The following is a 23179-nucleotide window of genomic DNA, read 5'->3' as shown; positions in this document are numbered from 1 at the left end:
GAGAACACTTGTTACGCTTTCTGAAAACTTCACCAATAGTTGGAACCCATTTCTTTGATCTTCGGTCTCTCTTGCGTTTCACAAGAGGTGAATTAATTATACTTTCTCAGCCCCAGCCCCATTGTTCTTCTGTAGGAACAAGATTTATAATATTTGAATAAGCCATCTTGTGGAAGTCTACTGAATAATATGATGAACATACATTGTAAAATCTTTTACCATATTTGGTAATCGCTGAGCTCTGAGAGCTGCTAATGCATGAGTACATGGCAATTGTTGAAGATCCCACACCCTACAAGAGCATGTTTTGATGTTGATGTTAACTCTTGCATCTTGACTATGCCCTTGAACAATAAACTCATTCAAGTGAAGTTGGGGTATAGATAATTTATCTTTTATTTCACGTCTAGTTTCTCGCACTAAAGTATTTGCTGCTGGAGCTAAATAGTTATTTGTGAACAATGTTATACCACAACGCTCATGAAACCATCTACACAACATCCTTTGAATTGCATTAAATAGAGAAATAATGGGCAATTATCTTTCGTCTAGCATTAACAGACTCTATAATATTGGTGGTCATGATATCATACCCGTGTCTAGGAAAATGAGTTTTACCCCACCGCTTGAAACCAATAACATTCTTGATTACTCAACAACATTATCATACCCTTTGCATCAAATTTCACCTAAATACTCATTGAATTCCTCGACTTGATATACTTTTGATACATCATAGTATAAATTAAGGACTAAAGAACCAACATGATAGTTTGTATGAATATTTTCACTAAGGTGTCTTATACATACTCCATGATGAGCTTGATTGTAAACTATAACAACTGTTTTCTTTATACTTGGATTATGTCTGATATGATAGACAACTCAGATGTATTTGGCACTACATTAAGTAATTGACGAAAAAACCAAGCCCAAGAAAGTTCATTCTCAAAGTCAACAACAGCCGAAGCTACAGGATATATTTAATTTTCACTATCTTGTCCACTTGCAATTAGCATTACACTACCAAGTTTACTAGTCAAGAAAGTTCCATCGACAGCGAGGACATCTCTTATGTTCTTAAATCCTCTTATACTTGGCCCTTATGAAACAAAAAAGTATAAAAAAAACTATCCTCTTGAACCTCCAAAACTATAAAGCTACCTTCATTTTCTTTTCAACCTCACAGAAATATGCTTCTAATTTTGCATATATGTATTCAAGTGTTCCCCATATCATATTTTGTGCAAGTTTATTAGACTTACAACATGTCTAGTAACCAACATCACAACCCAACTCTTTACTCACAGTGTTCTTTATTTCATTCGGTATAAGTCTTTTTCCTTCTCTGAACCTCTTTTTGATAAGTTCTACAATAACATTGGCAGAAGCATGCCTTTATTTTCCAGATATAGATCTCAAGTCACATGAGTGATTAGGCACATATCTGGTGATATAGAAGGCATCTAAATTAATATATTTAGCAACACGAATCCTCCATGCAACTTTACTCGACACAAGCAATGATTTTTCAGATTTCTTTGTGGTAAATTCAAAAATCCTTTTTGATTGTGACAAGATTTGGTTTATTCACTGTGTCTTATCTGTTTAGAAAGAGATATCCTTTATAAAGATCCGAAACATCAGAAAAAATATTGCTATGATATGTTCTAATCGTTGCTCCCTTAAATTGTTTAGGAAATTGAACATCATCAACCTCATTATCAAGTGGAACATCTTTCTCAACTTGGCAAGGAAGAACATCCTCATTATCAAATGGAATGTATTTCTCAACTTGGCAAGGGAGAACATCCTTTTTATCACGTGAAACCTCTTTCTCAACTCGGCAAGGGAGAACATCCTTGCTATCACGTAGAAGCTCTTTCTCAACTTGGAAAAGGAGAACATCCTCTACAGTATGGTCATTTATTTCCATATAAATATCAGTCTCTTCTCCTCCATGAAAATCATCATTGAGCATGCAAATATTTTCATTCTCAGCTTGGTGCTTGTTCAAACCATAATTGCTTTTCAAAGATTTTTCTGTCGAGGAAACTCGTAAAATAAGCCTACCACCTTCACCATTTATATCATTAAATAAATTTGGACATCTTCATCATTCATTATCTCAACAAGCGATGCTTTATCCCTCGAAAACCCATTGCATTAGTCATATACTTGGCATAAATAAGGTCATGTCCGCAACTCAGTTCACCTTTTCTAATGATACTTCCATGAACTTATCAAATGTAACATTACCACTCACAAGCATTGTTCTAACGGTGTCATTTTGAGAATTTAATCTCTAAGATTTCTTATCATCCACCCACTTTCCAAAATAATCAACAAGACAACTCTTGTCCTGATTTTATACCTACAATAAATAATTTAATATTATTTAAAACTAGCATAATGAATATTGTAAATATGAAAATAAAAATAAAAAACAAATGACTAATCTGTCAAACTAATTATTATAATTGATCTGCTATTGATTAATAGAAAAAACTGATATAATTTTCTGCCGGATCAATAATTGATCTGTCCATAGAATACCAACTTTCATTTGCATAGAACTCTAAATATATATATATATGTATATATAAATTATTAGTGTACCTTAATTTAAGGTCATGATATAGTGTTAGAACACAAGCCTAAGCTAATGCTACTTCTAAAGAGACCTTACTTTGATTTAACTTGATTGTAGCTTTTTTATCCTTCAAATCTTCTTTAAAATTTTTGAAAACTTATTGAATTCACCAAAAAGAGAAGATCTTTAGGATCTCAGTAACTTCCTTCACATTATGTTCATAGAGAATGAATTGAGAGTGGAAGAATAAGAAAAAAAAAAAAAAACTCCCATGAAGACAAAGATTTTTTGGTGGGAGAACATTTTTCCTCTTTTAATTTTGACAGTTGGCGACTTGTCCCTTTATGGACTAATTTGAAATTATTAAAACTCGTAAATAAATTTCAAATTACAAATAAATTTAAATATTCAAAATGGGTCGTTTTCCTTAAAATAACTTGTAGTTTATTTAATTAAAAAGTATATTTAAAAGGGCTATTTAATAAAGAGTCCCATTATTCTGTTGGTTTGTGTTCTGTAGATGCTGCAAATGAAATTTAGCTTTTGAAGAAACTCTATCTTATTCTCCAACGTGTTGAAGAGAAAGCAAATGCCAAAGACAAATGGATTACTAGGCAAAGACTATCTGACTTCATGATACTCCACATATTTTTACTCCTTGTTTACTGAGAAAATAATAAGGGTGAGTGGGTACAGTATCGTAATTCAATGGACAATGTGCCACCCTTCTACCCTTCTCCACTTAAATATCAGTTATTTTATCTATGTCAGTGTTTGATGCCATGATGTTCACTCAATACATACATCACAGGTTGTATCACTAGACCAAAGCCTCAAGGGTTTGTAGTACACAACTAATCTTCATTTGTCTTGTACTTTTCCTCGGGTCCCCTTAAAAGTCCATTCTATGGTCGTATACTTATTGATGTACGCTAATTTTTTCTTGCATTTTTTATCTTCTAAAAATATGAAAGAAGATGGGTCGACTATTACAGATGACAAGGTGCTTCTGCAAGCTCTTCTTCTGACAAAGCATAAGTATTTTTCTTTGGAGTTCCTTTAATATGATGAAAATATCAATTAAGAAACGTAGTGATAGTCTCTGAAGTTATAAAATCAGGTGCAACATTGGCATCACGTAAAGTGTCAGAGACTAGAAAATTAAAAGAGGTTGATGTTTCAAGTAGTATTTATGTAGAAAGAAGAACTAATAAAAGATCAAGTTCCAACTTTAGCAATTCATGAGAAGTATCCTATTCAAAAATGTGCTAATGGATTAGCTATGAATAACGAATAAGCAACAGACTTGGATGAGCTTGAGAAAGTATTTACAAATGGCGAGTTTAAATCCAGGGGTGGAAATATGTAACACCCCGTATTCAAGTACGTGTATTGGCGTATTCAAGTACGTGTATTGGTCTTATTTATATGAAATTAATTATTTTTTTTATTTTATTTATACCGGAATTTGCTTGTCGATGGTTCCATGCCAAGGTTATTGAATAAGCTTTCCAAAGATATAAAGATTTCCAAAAAGGGACAGGTTTCGGATATAATCGAGCACGTTCGAAACTATAAAACGGTGGCCGGGATATTTGGGAATAGTAAATGTGCAAGAAAATTTCCTGCACACAAACTATTGAGGCCAGCCGAATTTTTGGGTCAACTTCGAATGACCATAACTCCCTTAATATAATGAACTGGGAGAGTTGCGACCTATGAAAATAAATATCTTTGAGTCTTCTTTCCAATGCAATTGGTTTCATCCAAATCCAACGTCTGAGTAAGGAGTTATACTCGTTTTACTTCAGCCTATCAAATTAGATTTTTAGGGTCAACTTCAAATGACCATAACTCCTTGTACAGGACGAACTGGGTGGCCTACTTTATATGAAATGAAATCCCTTTGAATTATCCTTCCAACGATACCAATTTCACCTAAATCCGATATCGGAGTAAAGAGTTATGGTCGATCTACTTTAGCTTATCAAAACAGTCCACTAAAGGACAGATTTGACATTATTTAAATTTTAAAGGCATTTTGGTCATTTCCTATTATATTATGGACGGGAATATGTGTATATATACATGTATATGAGTTCAAAAACTCATTTTCATCATCAATAATTGAGGAAGAACAAACCCAAGCCAAATTTGACCTTTAAATTACTTTTAATTTAACCGTAGAAATTCCAAAGTAATCCGATAACTGTGTTTGTCATCTCGGGAGCTTCGAACGGCACCTATTATTTGTGCAAACAGGATTTCATAATCAAGAGGTGAATTCTAAGGTATGAATATTGTTTACCTTTGTTCTTTTCCATATGTATGTGTGTGATAGAGGATTATATGTATTGGTTGTTATTGAAAGGTGATGGAAATAGGGTTATGGACTATTTTGAATGGTTTGGTTGTATTGAATTGTGGAAGGTGGATATGGTAATTGAGTTATGGAAGGTGGATATGGTAATTGAGTTATGGAAGGTGGATATGGTAATATACTATTGAATTGATGATTATTTATGTCTATGGCTCAATTTGGTTTAATGGATTGGTTGGAAAGATAAATGAATCCAAACTTGATATTGGAGGATGTTGTATGAATATGCATGGCATGTGAATGTAATTGGAGTATATAAGGGTTAAAGTGACACCCTTTATGGTGTAATTAAGGCTTACTACTTAACCACTAGTTTGGTGAATTCAAATAATTGAATTGTGACGTTTGGTTGCTAATACTAGATTGCTATATATGTTCATTGTAGATAAGTAATCCAAAAAGACGGGAAGTCCATTTGGGACTAGTATTGAAGGTTGACAGTCAGGAATGAAGCATACTCTATACCATATCTTTGGCATGAAAGTGAATAATTGTTCTATTAAGAAAGTTTCCAAAGTTATTCAGTAACATGTGATCCATAATGGTTTTGTATGATGTCCTACGTTACCAATGAACTTGTTTACACCCTACAAGATGTCAAGACATTCCAATACTTACTTGTTTTCCAAATCTTACATGTTTATTGCACTAATGAATGTCAGAAGGTATCCGGTTACTCAAACAAGATCCATGTGCTATTAATGACTCCAAAACGTTTCATTGATATACCAATAAGTTCCTACTTCATTGTTATGGCATTGATGACTCCAAAACACTTCATTGATGTGCCAATGAGTTCTTACTTCATTGTTATTGCATTGACGGTCTATTTGTATGTCTCTTATTGATGTATCATTGTTTCAAAGTATCAAAAATGCGGTGGCGACCGAAATAACAATCTCAAAGATTAATTGAACTAAGTGATGGAAGTTCTCTCTTATCGGGTGGTATTCCAGGGGCATAAGTCTATGATGGGTCGATCCCTATTTATGTGTTTATGGGTGGTATCCCAGGGGCATAAGCCTATCATGGGTCGATCCCAGTTGATATGTATTGGAGGCAGCCTAATGGTCACAATACAGTACAGTAATGATTACAAAGATGATAAGAACGAAGGTAAAGTGATTGAATAAATACAATGTACAGGTTGTCACAAGTTCCAATAAGTGTGGTCTACTCCTATTACGATTTATTCACTTGTTTCTGATTTCTATTGAGCTCCTATATCATATGTGATTATCTACAGCTTTACATACTCAGTACATATTTCGTACTGACGTCCCCCATGGGGGACTTGCATTTCATGCTGCAGGCACAGGTATCTCAGCTCATACACCGCACAAGTAGGAGCCAGGATATCCAGTTGCTTTTGGTGAGCTCCAGTTTTCTTCGGAGCTTTCCGTGTCATATCCAGTCACTTTTGGTATTGTATAGAAGTTAGTTATATGGCGGGGTGTGTCCCGACCTTAGTTAAACTTTGTGTATTGTCTAGAGGCTTTGTAGACCTAATGTACAGTCAAGGTGGTGTTTTGTTAATAGACGTGATGGCTCCAACAGCCAAGTATTGTATATACATATATATGTGTGCTCGAGCTTATACATGTGATTATTTTCTTTTATATGCGACATGATGCTGTCCGAATTTCGGGTTGTCATAGAGGTATGCATGGGAAGTATATTTTATACGTCAGATATCCGCACCCCCCTCCAAATGGTATCAGAGCCCAGTAATTTAAAAATACAGAAGTGAGATATACATTAGAGTTATCATTAGAATTTACCTATAAATTCTTAAATTAATTATGAGAAGACCATGTAAAAATAGAGAAGCTTTTAGAAAAATTAAAGAATCTTTAATTAGTAATTATTCAGAATATATAAAGTCTAAATAAAACAAAAGAAAATCCACAAAGATTAGCCTACCTAATTACCTTAATATCTAGTATTGAAGCGAAATTAATAATCCATTTAAAATCTAGAAGAATGAGACACATACCACCTAATTATGATAAAATTAGATTTATATACCTATCAAGATATTATAAATAAGGTTTAAATGAATAAAGTGCAGAAATACAAAGAATTAAAACAAATTATTTCTGAAAAACGTAAAGAATTAAAAATAAGAATAGAAAGACTACATTATAATATATTTGTCGAAGTTAGTAAAAACTCAATAGATACACAAAAAGATGGAATATCAAAATTAGAATCACAAATAGATAGTTTAGAATATATATATATATATATCAACATGAACTATTCACAATAAAATGAACAAAGAAGAATTTATAATAGATGAAAAAATATATGAAAACCACGAAGGATTAAAAATAAAAATAGTATTTTCTAATCTAGGAAGAAGATATAAGAAAATAGGTGAACATTTATATCTAATGTTAGAAAAAGAAGAATTAAAATTAGAAGATAAATTAACAGCAATGGTAAGAATAGAAAGAGAAAATGAAGAAATAGATAGGAAAAAGGAAATAGAAAAAATAAAACAACAAACTACGGAAGAAATACGAAAAATAGAAGAAACTAAAAATAGTAGGATTGTGGTATCTAAATATAATTTTATCATAATTAGGTGGTATGTGTCTCATTCTTCTAGATTTTAAATGGATTATTAATTTCGCTTCAATACTAGATATTAAGGTAATTAGGTAGGCTAATCTTTGTGGATTTTCTTTTGTTTTATTTAGACTTATATATTTGGAATAATTACTAATTAACGATTCTTTAATTTTTCTAAAAGCTTCTCTATTTTTAAATGGTCTTCTCATAATTAATTTAAGAATTTATAGGTAAATTCTGATGATAACTCTAATGTATATCTCACTTCTGTATTTTTTAAATTACTGGGCTCTGATACCATTTGGAGGGAGGTGCGGATATCTGACGTATAAAATAGATTTATTAGGTATTTGTGCGTGGATATTTCTTAAATTTTGTTTCAATATCTTTTAATGATTTACTTTTTTGGTAAGATATATTCATTTATTTGTTTGGTTTATTATTTTATGCTATAGTAATTGCAGAGTTACAAATTTCTGTATAATAATTTATCCTAACTGTACTGTAATGTATATCTAATTCTAGATTTTCAATGTTATTTATTATCTTGTGTTGTTCTTCTCGTAGTGAATTTTTTAAATTATATAAACTATCACATGTGCTTTTTTCTAAATTTTCTAAGGTTTCTTCTATCCATATTAATTTTTCTTTTAGATTTTCCATTATTTTTCTAATTCGGTTTCTATAATTAATTTCATTATTTAGATTTTCTTGATTTTCTCTAGTTTTTCTAATATATTCTAACATCTCTTAATCTGAATAATATCTTTCTGGATAAATTTCTTTGTATAACTGTTCTAGCCAATTTATGGTTTCAATTTCATAGTCTATTACTTTTTCTAATATTATTTTCTTAATATCTATTATTTCTATATCTTTAAGTATATATAAGATTAAAACTTTAAGATAATCTAGGTGATCTATCTTTTAAAATTTATTTTATTATAATATTTTGTAGTTATTTGTTTTAGCCTTAGCAGTTCTTGCATATTTTTATCAAGAAATTCTATGTATTTTATATCTTTATTTTCCATGTATTTGTCTATATTTATTTTCATCTGTTTTTCTAGTAACTGTATGTTTCTCATATCTTTTTCTAAAAATCCTATGTAATTTATCATGGTAAGTATTTGTAAGAGTAGTTAGGTAGGTATGATATATAATTTACTCTAGTCATGTAATATTTACCAAATGCTTTTTCTAATATGATTTTTCTTATATCTACTACTTTTATATCTTTAAGTGCATACAAAATAAGTATTTTAAATTTATCTACCATCACATCAGATAAATAATTATTCATTTTCATAAAATTGCTTTTTTCAAAATATTCCCTTCAACCATGTACATAACAAAATATGGCCATCTTAGATTACTATATACTAGATTATTCTTAAATAATATGTTCTTCGGTCACTATTAACATGGCAATCCGGATACTTTTTCCCTTAAACAGTGCCTCTACTCTGGTTACTCCCTGCCACGGCTTCTTGCCTCATTGATTTCACCTTTAGGATGGCATAGTTCTTAGGGATCTTTCTCCGTTTCCGCTTTGTTAATAAATTTCTTAACATATTATTCTTCGAATAATTCTACTATAAAGTAACTAATATGAATTTATTTTATCATATCATGATTGTTGGGAATTATGAATTTAGCTATTCATAATCATAAATAAATATACCTGTTCGGGTAGTTTCGATATTTCTGAAGTTTGTTCCTCCATAGCTTTTTCCATTGAAATATATCTTTTTTTTTTTTTAACTGAGTAAAATATTTGTTGTGGAATGGAGAGAGTATTTGCTTCAACGCATGAAGGCTTGCTTTGCAATGACTTCAGTTGCCTTCATATATAGAACGAAAAAAAAAACTTTACAAGCATCTTTACACGTTTTTTAAATGTTATCCTATAAGTCAAAAAGGCTACTAAAGGTTACCTAAACCTAAAAAGCCTATATATAGCCTTTAAAGGCTAAAGAAAAAAGAACTACAAATATTCTCCCGGGCCTCCTCGGTTGCCAAGAAGCATCTACAGGGGCCCTAAGTTTTTTTTACTTGAAATGTACTCTTAATGAGATGTACTACTTTGCATATATTGGATGCATATCAAAAAATTCTTTGAGGAAAAGGTAAGGCATATGCTTATAAGTCCTATTTTTTTTTTTTGTCGCTTACTTACCAAGATCCTTCTTTTTTATATTAAGAAAACTAGTAAACAAGTCTTTACTATTTAACTATCATAAGAGGGAGATAATAACTTGTACACCTCTTGTTGTGTATGTTTGATCCAATTATGACCTTTTTTTGTACTATGTAAATGGGATGGTTATAGTGGGTCAGTTATCAAATCTAATTAGTGAACCAATGTGGGTATGGATAAATTGATCATTTATCCAAGTTCCCATGTAATAGTAGTTTACACAAGGAGATATCTTAGTCCCTATCCTGCCTGAGTTTAGGAATCTCATTTAGAAAAAATAACTTTTCTCCTCTGATTTTGTGGTATTCACTTATTTTTACTTCTATAATTCATCTGTATTGTCTATGTTCACCTCATGCTTGTTACCGTTAGTAGATTATTTCTTTATGAGGTTATCTCTGAACTATTTTGAACCTCAACTCTACTATGTTTTGTTTCGACTGCATAGGTGTTACTCAATGTTTTAATTATATTATCTATATAACTTTTTGCTATCTCTGTTGTATTGTATTCTTACCTAGAATTTGTGAAGGTTGGGAAGACATCAGTAGTTCCACAAGGAAATTAACTGATCAGATTCAGTGACCCCATAGGTAAATGCAATTGCCAAAACTGGAAATAGTGATTTGGCAACAAAGTTGAGGGCCACAGTTGCTAAGAAACAAATGAAAAATAAATTAGGACCACCAAATGACGGCGATTTACTCTGTTGAAGGAGGATGTAATAGACATGGATGGTTTAGAATGTAATCTTATTCATTTTTGCTTGATTTATGTATATGTTCTTATACCTCACCATTTTTATCCCTCATTTTCTTAGTTCTTTCTTTGTTTTGATGCTTTGATGATAAACTACGGGCAGAAAATCTGCTTCAGCTTCAATACTTTGAGACTAGTTTTCTTGACTTATTTTTTTGAGGATGCCTTGACCTTTGTTTTTATGAAAAGATAAGATAAATTTTGTATATGACCCAACATAGAGATTGAGCAATGGAACACCAAAAAATGAAATTCAACCTCATTTACATATTCCAGTCTACACCAAAAGCCAAAACATAAATATACAATTAGACTTTATAATCTTGTGAATGGAAGTATCTTTCATATCTCTCATTCCATATAGTTCACTATAATTCCATATGTAAGCAGGTATAGTATTTCTACCAAATAAAACAAGCTTCCACTTCCTCACTCCCTTTTTGGGCCAACATCTCAAAGGATCATCTATTTTGGAATAATTGTATTCTTTAAAAAATGCCACCAATGTCCAGTAACAAGATGTTAGACCCTCAATCCAAGGCATGAAGATCGACAAGGGATGTCAAGGTGCACATTGGCCTTGATATGGGTTAAAAAAGCAATGTGTTACTATATTGACTATGGAATAGTGTGAAACTGATGATGACCAAGGTGTTGGAACGTCGTCAAGGAAACCTTGGGCATAATTTGTGATGACAGGTGTATGGCATCCAAGTGGGTATGTGTGCAGGCAGTGACATAGGCTTGCCAAGGCGCTGGTATGGCATAGGAAATGGCATGACACAAGTGATGTCATGACACAGGCTATGGAATGGCACTTACATTGACATGACATAAGCAACGACATGGTCTAGGCAAGGACGTGGTCTAGGTAGTGATATGACATAGGCATTGCCATGGCGTACGCATTGACATGACACAAGCAAGTCTTGGTGCAGACAAGGAAATACGATAGCTTGAAGGCATGAATATGTTACATGAGTTCAAAATTTCATTGGCATTATTGACAAACTCGAATGAAGTAAAGGGTTTGGTAGATTTGATCACTCAGATCAATGCTTTGCATATAGAAATTGCACAATTGTGTATCCTTATTGAAGAATAAAATACAAAACTTCTGAATTCTTATGAAGCCATGACGTTATTAGTTGAGGACCAAGGCAGGGTGATAGAAAATCTATAAATATAAATTGTGGTACTGCGACATGCAATGACCGCTTCTAGGCAGACTCATAAAGGTAGTTCTAAAGTTAAAATTCCTAAGCCTAAGCTTTTGGTGGTGTTAAAAGTTCCAAGGAGTTGGAGAATTTCCTGTAGGACATGAAGTAGTATTTCTCTATTGCCCAAGTTTCTAAAATAGACAAGTTAAACATCTGTACGATGTACTTGACGGGTGATGTAAGATTATGGTAGAGAACTCAGAATGCGGATAATGAGACTGTTGGCCAACGCAAAAGTAATACTTGAGAAAAGTTGAAGAAGGAAATGAAGGACCGATTTCTTCCTAGTAATGCCTCATGGATTGCTACAAATCATTTGAAAAGTCTAAAGTAAAATAGATTAGTTTGTGACTATATTAAGGAATTTTCTTCCAGAAGAAAAGTAACATAACTTCATTTCAAAAATGCTGGCATGGGCATAAAACAAATTTAAGAGGCAGAATATAAAAGACTTGCCTAGTGTAATTGTTGTCGCTGATTTGATGGTTGATTTTTGCTCAACTCATTCTAATTCTGACATTCCTGCTACTTTAAAGGCTGAGAAAAATATGAAGAATAAAGGGAAAAGGAAGAAAGATGGATGAAAAGGTATGATAGAGAAAAGGCTCCAATAAATATTGGAAACAATAAGAACAAGGGTAAAAATGGCAATACTAAGGGTTGTTGGACTTGTGGTGGCTCACATTTGGCCAAGAGTTGTACCAATCATGAAAGAGTAAATTCTATACATACTGGAAATATGAATCAAGGTAAGGGTGAACGAGAAGTTATTGCTGCTTTGGTGAATCCTTTGGGTTTGTCACTTAATCAAATCAGTTTGCTGCATGTTATTAGAGATTCTCTAAAATCTTTTAATCATCATGCTACTTTAATTCACATTGAGATAAAATTTGATGACAATCGTATGATGTCAATGGTGGATACCGAGGCTACTCATATGTTTGAGGATGTCAAAGTTGTTTCAAAATATGGATTAAATTTGAAGAAAACTACATCCTATGTCCAAATTGTTATTTCCAAAGCACAAGCCATAGTAGGCATAAATTATAATGTGCCAATGGTAACTGGAAATCAGACGGGGAAGCATAATTTGATTGCAATGCCATTGGGTGATTTGAAGTTATTCTTGGAATTGATTTCATTAGAAAATATTGTTTTGTTCCTTTTCCTCACTTAGATGGAGTGATAATCATGAATGAAGTCTATCCAACTTTTACTAAGGTTGTTCATCCTTATGGAGAAGCCAAGAAAATGAAGAGCAAGACTTCTATTATTTCTGCTATTTTTGTTAAAAAATAACTTAGAAAGGTGATGAAACTTTTCTTGCTACCATAGTAGAAGTGAAACCAGACATGATGGTTGAAGTACCCGATTGTGTAACACGAGTCTTGAAATAATTTATTGATGTGATGCCTCCTGGATTACCTAAGACATTGATGCCTAAAAAGGATATTGATCACAAGATAGAGTTGTTTCCATGTTCTGTTTCCCCTGCATAAGCTCCTTATAGAATGGCTCCTAATGAGTTGGCTGAATTGTGTAAACAATTGAATGAATTGATAGATGCTGGTTTTATTCAACCATTTAATGCTTCCTTTGGTGTTCTTGCTTTGTTTCAAAAGAAATAGGATGGTTCAATGAGGATGTGTGTGGATTACTGATTTTGAAAAAAATAATGGTAAAGAATACATATCCTGTACCATTAGTTCAAGATCTTATGAATAGTCTGAGCAAAGCATGTTGGTTCACTAAACTTGATCTTCGGCCAAGTTATTGGCAGGTCCGAATAGCAGAAGGAGATAAACCTAAAACTACATATGTTACAAGGTATGGTTCATATGAGTGTCTTGTTATATCGTTTGGGCTGACAAATGCCCCGACAACTTTCTAAAACTTGATGAATGATAGGTTATTTGATTACCTAGAGGACTGTGTGGTGGTATATTTAGATGACATTGATATTTTATTTGTTCTCTTGATGAACACGAACACTTAAAATTAGTAATGTCTCATTTGAGGGAGTACAAACTTTATGTGAAGATGAAAAAATGCAAATTTTCTACGAAGAAAGTGAAATTCCTTGGGCATTTGGTCAGTCAAAATTAAGTAATAATGGATCCCAAGAAGGTGTAAGAAATTGTGGAGTGGCAGGTGCCTAGTGGGGTCAAAGACTTGAGGTCGTTCTTGGGATTGGCTAACTATTATCGCAAGTATATTGTAGGTTACTCAAAGAAAGTAGCCGCATTGAAAGATTTGTTGAAAAAGATGTCAGGTGGGAATGGTTTGAAAGATGTGATGCAATATTTCAAACATTGAAGGAAGTCACGGCTTTAGAACCCATCTTAAAGCTGTATGATTTTGAATTACCTTTTGAAGTGCATACTGATGCACCAGACAAAGTTGTTGGGGGTATGTTGGTATAAGAAGGTTATATTTTGGCCTTTGAAAGTAAACAACTGAGTGATGTAGAGCAGCAATATTCAACCCATGAAAAAGAAATGCTAGCAGTATCATTTCTTGCAAGACTTGGAGGGTGTACTTATTGGATACTCACTTTGTAGTGTGAACTGATAATATTGCTAACACTTTCTTTAAGACGCAAAAGAAGTTGAGTCCAAAACAAGCATGGTGGTAAGAATTCTTGGCTGAATATGATTTCATTTGGGAGAATAAACCAGGAAAACATAACCAAGTTGGTGATGCACTTAGTCGAAAAGAGGTATTTACTGCTATATTCAATGTCTCGACTTGAAATTGATTTTCTTGATAGAATCAGATTATGTGTTGCGAATGATCCACTCTATGTCAAATAGATGGGTCAAGTAAAGGATGAGACAATCAGAAAGTATTGGATCCAGTATAATCTCTTTTATTTTAAAGGGGAGAGAATCGTAATACCTCAAGGTAGTGGACTACGTAAAGACTTTATGAAAGAGGTACATGATACACCTTGGACTGGACATCCGGGTGTTAAACGGATGTTAGCTTTGCTGTCCCGTGAGTATTCTGGCCAATGATGAAAGGACACATTGGATCTTACATAAACACTTGTCAAGTTTGCTAAAGGGAAAAGACTAACGTATGAAAGAGGTAGGTTTGCTGTAGCCTCTGCCTATTCCTGAAAGGTCATGGTTGTCTATCTTAATGGACTTTATTTCTGGGTTTCCAAAGGTTGATGGGAATGTGTCTATAATGGTGGTGGTGGACGGGTTTTCCAAATATTCTATCTTTATTGTTGTGCCAGTTACATGCTCATCTGAAGTTGCTGCAGGTCTATTCTATAAGAATATGGTGAAATTCTTTGGTTTGCCAAGTGACATTGTCAGTGATCGAGTTATGCAGTTTATAGATCAATTTTGGAAGATTTTGTTTAACATAATACGGACTGGCTTAAAGTTTTCTACAATAAATCATGCTCAAACTAATGGCCAAACAGAAGGAATTAATCACTTATTAGAAGAGCACCTGAGGCATTTTGTGATTGCAAGTCAACATAACTGAGCAGTCATGTTGGATAAGACACAGTTTTTCTATTCTACATAAGTTATCAGCAACGAAAAATTGTCCATTTGAACTTGTCTTAGGCATACAACCTATGACACCACTTGAAGTAATGATGCTAAAAGTCATGTCATTTGCCCAACTATTTATCGGTATGCAAATGATAAGCATGATATGCTTGTTGAGGCATAAAAAAACTTACGAAAGGCCCAAAAATGTATGAAAAGGTATATAGATCAGCATAGCCATGCGGTGGAGTACAATGTTAGAGACAAGATGCTTCTAAGCTCACTCCTCAAATCTGGAAACAAATTATGAACAAGAAAAGGCATAGAGGACTAATCCCAAGATATGATGGTCCATTCAAAGTTGTTGAAAGAATTGGGGAAGTTTCTTATAAGTTGAGATAGCCGAAAAGGTTGAAGATTCATCCCACTTTCCATGTAAGTTTTCTAAAATTGTATTATGAAGGTGATAAAGATTTGAGTAGGAACAAATCAAAGAGGGATCCTCTCATGAATTTGAAACAGTATAACACTAAGATAGTGAAAAGACTTAATGTTGTGGGAAACAACAAAAGAAATACGAACACAAAATTTCTTATACATTGGAAAGGTAAGAGTGAAGAAGTTGCAGTTTGGGAAAAAGCTCAAAATTTTTTCCAATTCGACAAGAAAATTGAGGACTATCTCAAAACAACCTCGATGAGGGCATCGAGTTCATTTGGCTGGGGTACATTGTTAGACCCTCAATCCAAGGCATAATGATCGGCAAGGCATGTCAAGGTGCACATTGGCCTTGATATAGGCTAGATAAGCAATGTGTTGTTGTATTGACTATGAAATAGTATGCAACTAATAATGACGAAGGTCCTGGAACATTGTCAAGGCAACCTTGGGCACAAAGACACTAGCATGGCATAAGTGATGTCATCGCACAGGCGATGGCACAACACAAACATTGAAATGATACAGCCAATGACATGGCCTACGCAGTGGCATGGCGCAGGCAGTGGTATGGCGTAGGCAGTGACATGACACAGGTAAGGCTTGGTACAGAAGAGGCAATACTGTGGATTGAAGGCATCACAAGACTAAAGCTAAAATGTTCTAAGTGTTGGGAGCTGGGAAATATTCTAAGTGTTGGAACATGATAAATTTGGCTAAGGGGTAAGGCTGCCTATGTGTGTGTCACATAGGACAGCTGCATTTCAAAATTTAAATGTTTGTATACATGGAATTTTCATATTTGTATTTAGAATAATTTTGGTAAGTTCAGTTAAGTTATGTGATAAGCATGTAGGCCATCTCCAATAGCATACTGTCAAGTGTGGAAGTCGTAACTGTTTGTAACCACCATTGTGCAATCTTTTTATATTTGTTGCTGAATTTTGTCTAAAGCGGCAAGTGTGGTGTATGCCTTAGCAAATTCATGTGACATTTTTGTTGTAATATTCTGAGAGAATAATAAAGATTGAAAACTTGTTTTCTGTATATTATTGAGTTTTTTACGTTGCTTTATACTTAGTTTAATTTATTTAGACATTGTTGTATGTGTGTGGCTGAAGTTGGGAAGTATAGCATAACTACCAAATGATGATACTATGAAAAATAAATCGCTTCCATCTCACATAACAATGCAAAAGAAAATGACAGGTATTCTCTGATTGACTTGTAGAGAGAAAGCATTTGCTACTTGGGACAATGCCCCTCTTTTGCGGACCAATACTAGGCACACTCTATATTAAAGCATAATTTGATCACATTCTTAAAAATTATGTTTTCTGAGTTGCTAATGTAGGGATCATTTCTGTAATAGCTGATAATAGTCTAGTTTATGTCAGAGAAGTGTAAAAGATATTTCCACTGTATTATCTTTAGTTTGTATGCCTTTCCTATATGCTTTATTTGCATTGAACATAACTAAAAGTTGTATGTCTGTTAAGTGATATACAAATTTCTAGACAGAAGATAAATGAAAGCCTAACTCATGGAAATTTTAGAAGATAAGATTGTGTACAATAAGTTCTTGTGATTTGATTCATTTTCGAACTTCTTACATAGCAGGAGCTTTATCTAGCGTTTGGTTATACATTCTCAAATATTTTTGGTAAGTCCTTTTTGGATGAAGTTTTATCATGTGTTCGGATATAGTATTTGGGAAACTTATTTCAGTTTCAAAAATTCACAAAAAATAGAATTTGACCCAAATACTAAGGACCTATTTGGCCATAGATTTCCCATGTAGTTTTTAGGGAAAAATTTTGACAAATAGTGTTTGGTTGTTTTAAATATATTACCATATATAGTAAATGTCTACTATACCATATATAGTGAATGTCTACTTTACCATATATAGTGTATATCTATTTCTGGAAAAGTTTGAAACCCCAAGGTTAGTTTTCCCTCATAAATAAAGGGGTTTCCTTCACCGTAATTAACCCATCAAGAATTCCTCATGAAAAATAAAGAAGTCCTCTCTTCTTCTCTGCTTTACTTTTTATAATACGTTATCAGCATGAGACTCTGTCGTCTCAAATTTGAAGGCTAAGGTATTATTTTATTTCTTTTCATATTGCTAATAATCTTACAAAATCTGAGTTCATTGCCTCGAGCAAGAACTACCTTTAATGAGTATTGAATGATGAAATCCACTTAGATGCTATGGCTCTTTGAGAAGCCATAAAGAAAGAAAATACAACATCTCATCAAAATCATGCTAAGGCTAGGATTTTCTTGTATCATCATCTTGATGAAATTCTGAAAATTGAATACCTTACTACTAAAGATTCACTTGATTTGTGGAATAGCCTAAAAGAAAGATTTGACCACTTGAAGATGGTCATCCTCCAAAAAGCACGATATGAATGCATGCATCATGAAAATAAGATATTGGGTTTAAGTCCTATCGATTTATGCCTAAGACGCTTTTATATAGATAAGATGTTGAGTTTGAATCTGAATGCACCATATTGATAATAGAATGACGACTGAGGCAAAATAATGTCTTTTTGATAAAAAGACATGAATCTGTCCCATTGAATATGCTCCATTCCAAGAAGTAAATGTGGTAGCAATATATGATAAGTGAAATTGCTCTATCTTGAAGGGAATGCGGCAACAATATATGATAAGTCTGAAAGATGACAAATTGCTCTATTCTTGAAGTGAATTTTGTAGCAATATATGATATACCCAAAAGGTATGTTAAGAGAAAAATTGTCTACATTATATGCACACCTCGATTTGCTCTTAAATTAGCAATATTTTAAAAGAGGTTATAAGCTATCATAATTTGATAGGCTTAATGCACAATTATATTTCATTCCTGGGGATGAAAATTTGATTATTATAAGCACAGATCCATTCCCTGAAATGAATGTGATAATATTTAGTAAAGCTTATTAATGCAAACGTGCACTTGATTATGATGGTATCACAACTCACCTTCGAAAGTGATTGAATAATTGAGAAGAGTTATTTTAAAATCTGCTTTTGAAGTAGTGAATTCAAAAATTTATTTCTGTAATAGTAAATCTGAAATTTACTAAAGAAAAAAGTACATGCCATGAACTATTGCGACATTCCAAAGATGTCCATACTAAGTATTGAACATATATTGAAGAATTAAAAAATTCTTCATGAGCTTTTAATATTGCTTGTTCTCATGATAAGTTGGTTGGATCAACTAATGTTGGGATTTGATCCCTCAAAATCTGAAAAGTATAAAAGGTAAATATGGGCCCCTTCACCAGTCATGTGATCTATTAAGATACATTGATATAAGATGATCACAAGAACATAATTTTCAGATTGTGGAATCAAGACAATTCATCTTGATAATGCTGGTTTAGTATTGAATGCCTTCGATAAATAACTGAACCATTGCTAATGAGAATAAAAGTTTTATGTGTTGGTTTGAAATATTATATACAAAAGTACTTGTATGTATCAAACCAATAAATTATGATTAATTCTTCCTCAAAGTTGGTTCTGAGTCAGAAATCACACGTTGTCTATCTAATAGTTAAGATGGATTCCTCAAATAAGATGGAGGATGTATGTTAGTTTTCCTAACATAAGGGGGGAGATAATAAGCATTTATGAAATATGTTAGGAATTATCATCAGATCCTCATTCAAAAGATAATTCAAGTCAAATCCCAAAAACATCTCATATTTTAGCTACAAGTACTCATATTTTGTGTCTCTAAAGGACAAAGTCTACGCATGCATGAAGCATGGTAGACAAATCAATTTCAAATAAAATAATCCCTGAAAAGGATAAGGAGCAAATAATCATAATAAGAAGGCAATGTGGTCTTGAAGAACCTACGACATAACACTTCATGAAACCTTATGAGAGGTTCAGGTACCTGAAAATAATGAACTGATGAGATCTCAAAATGTTATGTCGCATTGTGAACTGATACAAAATGAGAAATCGTCAATAATGTATTTGATACAAGATTGGAGCAATATTGTAAAAGGTTACGAGGATATGAATTCTACGTTTATTTAATCATGCTGACGTAGAAATATTTATCAAGTGACATAAGAGGATGCATCTTGGTAAGCATAACACTTATTTGATTTGTAGTCCAAACACTAGTAGATGTCACACATGAAATGTTGAATATTGTCACTTCACAAAAATCTATATGAAAATTCCTAAAGGATTAAAAATACTTGAAGCATATAAAGTTTCCTAGCCGAAACAAGTAAAAAAGTATTAAGATCTGATACAAAAACAGAAGGAATATCAACACCTACAAAAATATTACCAACATAAATATTGAAAAAATATGAAATAGCTATAAGTGATGAATTTAGCAGTATGACAACAGAAGAAGCAGAACAAAATAAAGAAGAAGATGCGAATAGGAATATAATGTTAAAATTAGCAATATGTAATATGTGTTATATAGATGAATATACGTGCGCATTTAAAGAATATTATTATAAAGGAACATATAATATAGAAAAAAAGTAAAGAAATAAGAAAATTATATTTTAGTAAATTACCTGAACCATTTAGTTTAAAAATAATAAAGAATTGGGATGAAGCAAAAATAGTACATACCCTAGGAGCAAGAATAAAATTTTTACAACAATGGTATAGGAATCTATGTGAAAAATATAGAGAAGAAATAAAAATGGAAAAAACATTAATAAGAAATTTAGCATGTTGTAAAGATAAAATAGCACCTCAATTTGGATGTGAAGAAAGATATTATAAGAAAAGAAAAAGCCACAAGAAATATAAGAAATACAAAAAATCAAAATATAAATATAAGAAACCAAGAAAAAGATATTATGTAAAAAATTATAAACATAAAAGACCATATAAAAAAAAAGAAATCTATAAAAGAATGTACTTGTTATAATTGTAGAAAACTAGGACATTTAGCTAGAGATTGTAAATTATCAAAAAACCCAAAAAATAAACAAATATCAGAAATAAAAAAATACAGAATATATGCAGATAGATTATATAGATTATGAAATAGAAAGTGAAGATAGTCTATATGAAATTTTGGAGGATGAAACAGATAATGAAATAGATAGTGAATTAGATGAATCAAATGACTGAAGAAGATATATAAAAATGAACCAAATGACTGAAGAAAATATAAAAATAATAACAAAAGAAGAATATTTAAATGAAAAAGAAACAGATCAAAAAATAATATTTGATAGTAGTATATTTGACGAAATAGAAGAAAAAGAGTTAGACTTAAGTGTAGAAAAAATATTTAAAATACTAACAATAAAAAATATATTTAGTAGAAAAAAGGAAGAATACTACGTAGTAAGTCAAAAGGAACATGTAATAGATTGTAGATGTGCAAAAGGAAGAGCTAGCATACCACTAGTAACAAAAAGAATAATTAATAAAGAAGTAAATGATATAAAAAATAAAGACCCAATAAAATATGTACACCTTGGAGGAACAGAGATATTAATAAAAGCATGTTTCAGAGAAGAAATAGATACACCAATAGAATTATATTTAGCAGATGATAGAATTATAAAACCTATAGAAAAAATTATAATAACCGCTATAAAAGAAAATTTAATATACCAAAAATTTAAATTTATAATAAGTCCAAATTATTTAGTAGCAATAACAGATAAAAATATAGATAAATCATTAGTATTATATTGGAAAATATAATAGAACTAACCCCAGAAAGTAAAATATTTACAGTAAAATGTAAAAATCTATATGTACTAACAACAAAACATAAAATAACAGGAAAAAATAAAATTAATAAAATACAAATAGAAAGTCCTTTTGAACAATTCGTAAAAACAATTGATAATAATGACTATAGTTACAAAAATATAGATATAGAAGAAAATTTAGAAATAATAAATGATAGGATAAGTACATCAAAAAGAATAGCTCACGAAAAACCAGAATCATCAAGTTTATCAAAAAGAACAAGTTATGAAACAACTTCAACAGTTAATTTAAATCAATATTTTATAAAAGGAACAATAAATGAAAAAGAATATTTAATACTCTTAAATACAGGACAAGAAGAAAATTATATAGCAAAATATCTAGTAAAAAGTGAAGAAATAAAATCTAATAGTGATATATGCCCAGATCTACCAAGGAGTCTAATAAATATTAAAGATACGGCAGAAAAAAGAAATAATAATAGGAGTTAGAAAAATAAAAATAGAATTTGAAATAAAGGAAGAAATGCAAAAAAGCAGACATAATATTAGGAATAAAATGGTTAGAACAAGTAAAATCATACAATATAGAACATACACAATTATCTATAACATATAATAAAGAAAGATTATTCATAAAAAGAACTTTAACATGATATGAAAATATATGTACTTGTAAAAATAATAGTAGAAGGATATTATAATAGGTATTATACACCTATGATAGATACAGGAGCAGAAACAAACTTATGTAGATACAATTGTTTACCAGAAAGTAAATGGGATAAAATAAAAACACCAATAGTAGTCAAAGGTTTAATAATTAAGGAACTTAATTACATATAAAGCAAAAAATGTAAAAATACAGATATGGGATAAAATAATAACAATAGAAGAAATCTATAATTATGAACTAACATCAAAAGATATGCTTTTAGAAATGTCATTTTTAGATAAATTATACCCACATATAATAACTAAAACAGATTGGTGGTTTACAACACCATGTAAACAAAAAGTAAGAGAAAAAAAGAGTTATTAATAAAATAAGAAAGAAAATTGATTGGATAGAAGGAGGTGAAAAAATTACACAAAAGTTAGAAAATATAAAAAATATTGAAGGCACAATAGAACTAGTCGTATTTTCGATAAATAAAAAGAATATAACTATATTTTCAGTAAATAAGATAGAAATAATTAAGAACAAATTAGAAAGATTAAATAGTGAAGATCCATTAAAAGGATGGGAAAAACACAAAACTACTATAAAAATTGAATTAATAGATAAAAATAGCATAATAACTCAAAAACCATTAACATATAATTTTGACGATTTAAAAGAATTTAAAATGTATATAGATGAATTATTAGAGAAACAATATATACAAAAAAGTAATTGTAAACATAATAGTTCAGCATTTATAGTAAATAAACATAGTGAACAAAAAAGAGGTAAAAGTAGAATGGTTATTGATTATAGTAATTTAAATGCAAAAACTATGACATATAATTATCCAATACCAAATAAGATATTAAAAATAAGACAAATACAAGGATATAACTATTTTAGTAAATTTGACTGTAAATCAGGATTTTACCACTTAAAGTTAGAAGAAGAATCTAAGGAATTAACTGCATTTACAGTACCACAAGGATTTTATGAATGGAACGTATTACCATTTGGATATAAAAATGCACCAGGTAGATATCAACACTTTATGGATAGTTATTTTAAACAATTACCTAATTGTATAGTATAAAT

The sequence above is a fragment of the Capsicum annuum genome, chromosome 8 (genome assembly GCF_002878395.1).
Source record: "Capsicum annuum cultivar UCD-10X-F1 chromosome 8, UCD10Xv1.1, whole genome shotgun sequence".
NCBI classification, from domain to species: domain Eukaryota; kingdom Viridiplantae; phylum Streptophyta; class Magnoliopsida; order Solanales; family Solanaceae; genus Capsicum; species Capsicum annuum.
Note: the sequence above shows the minus strand (reverse complement) of the source record.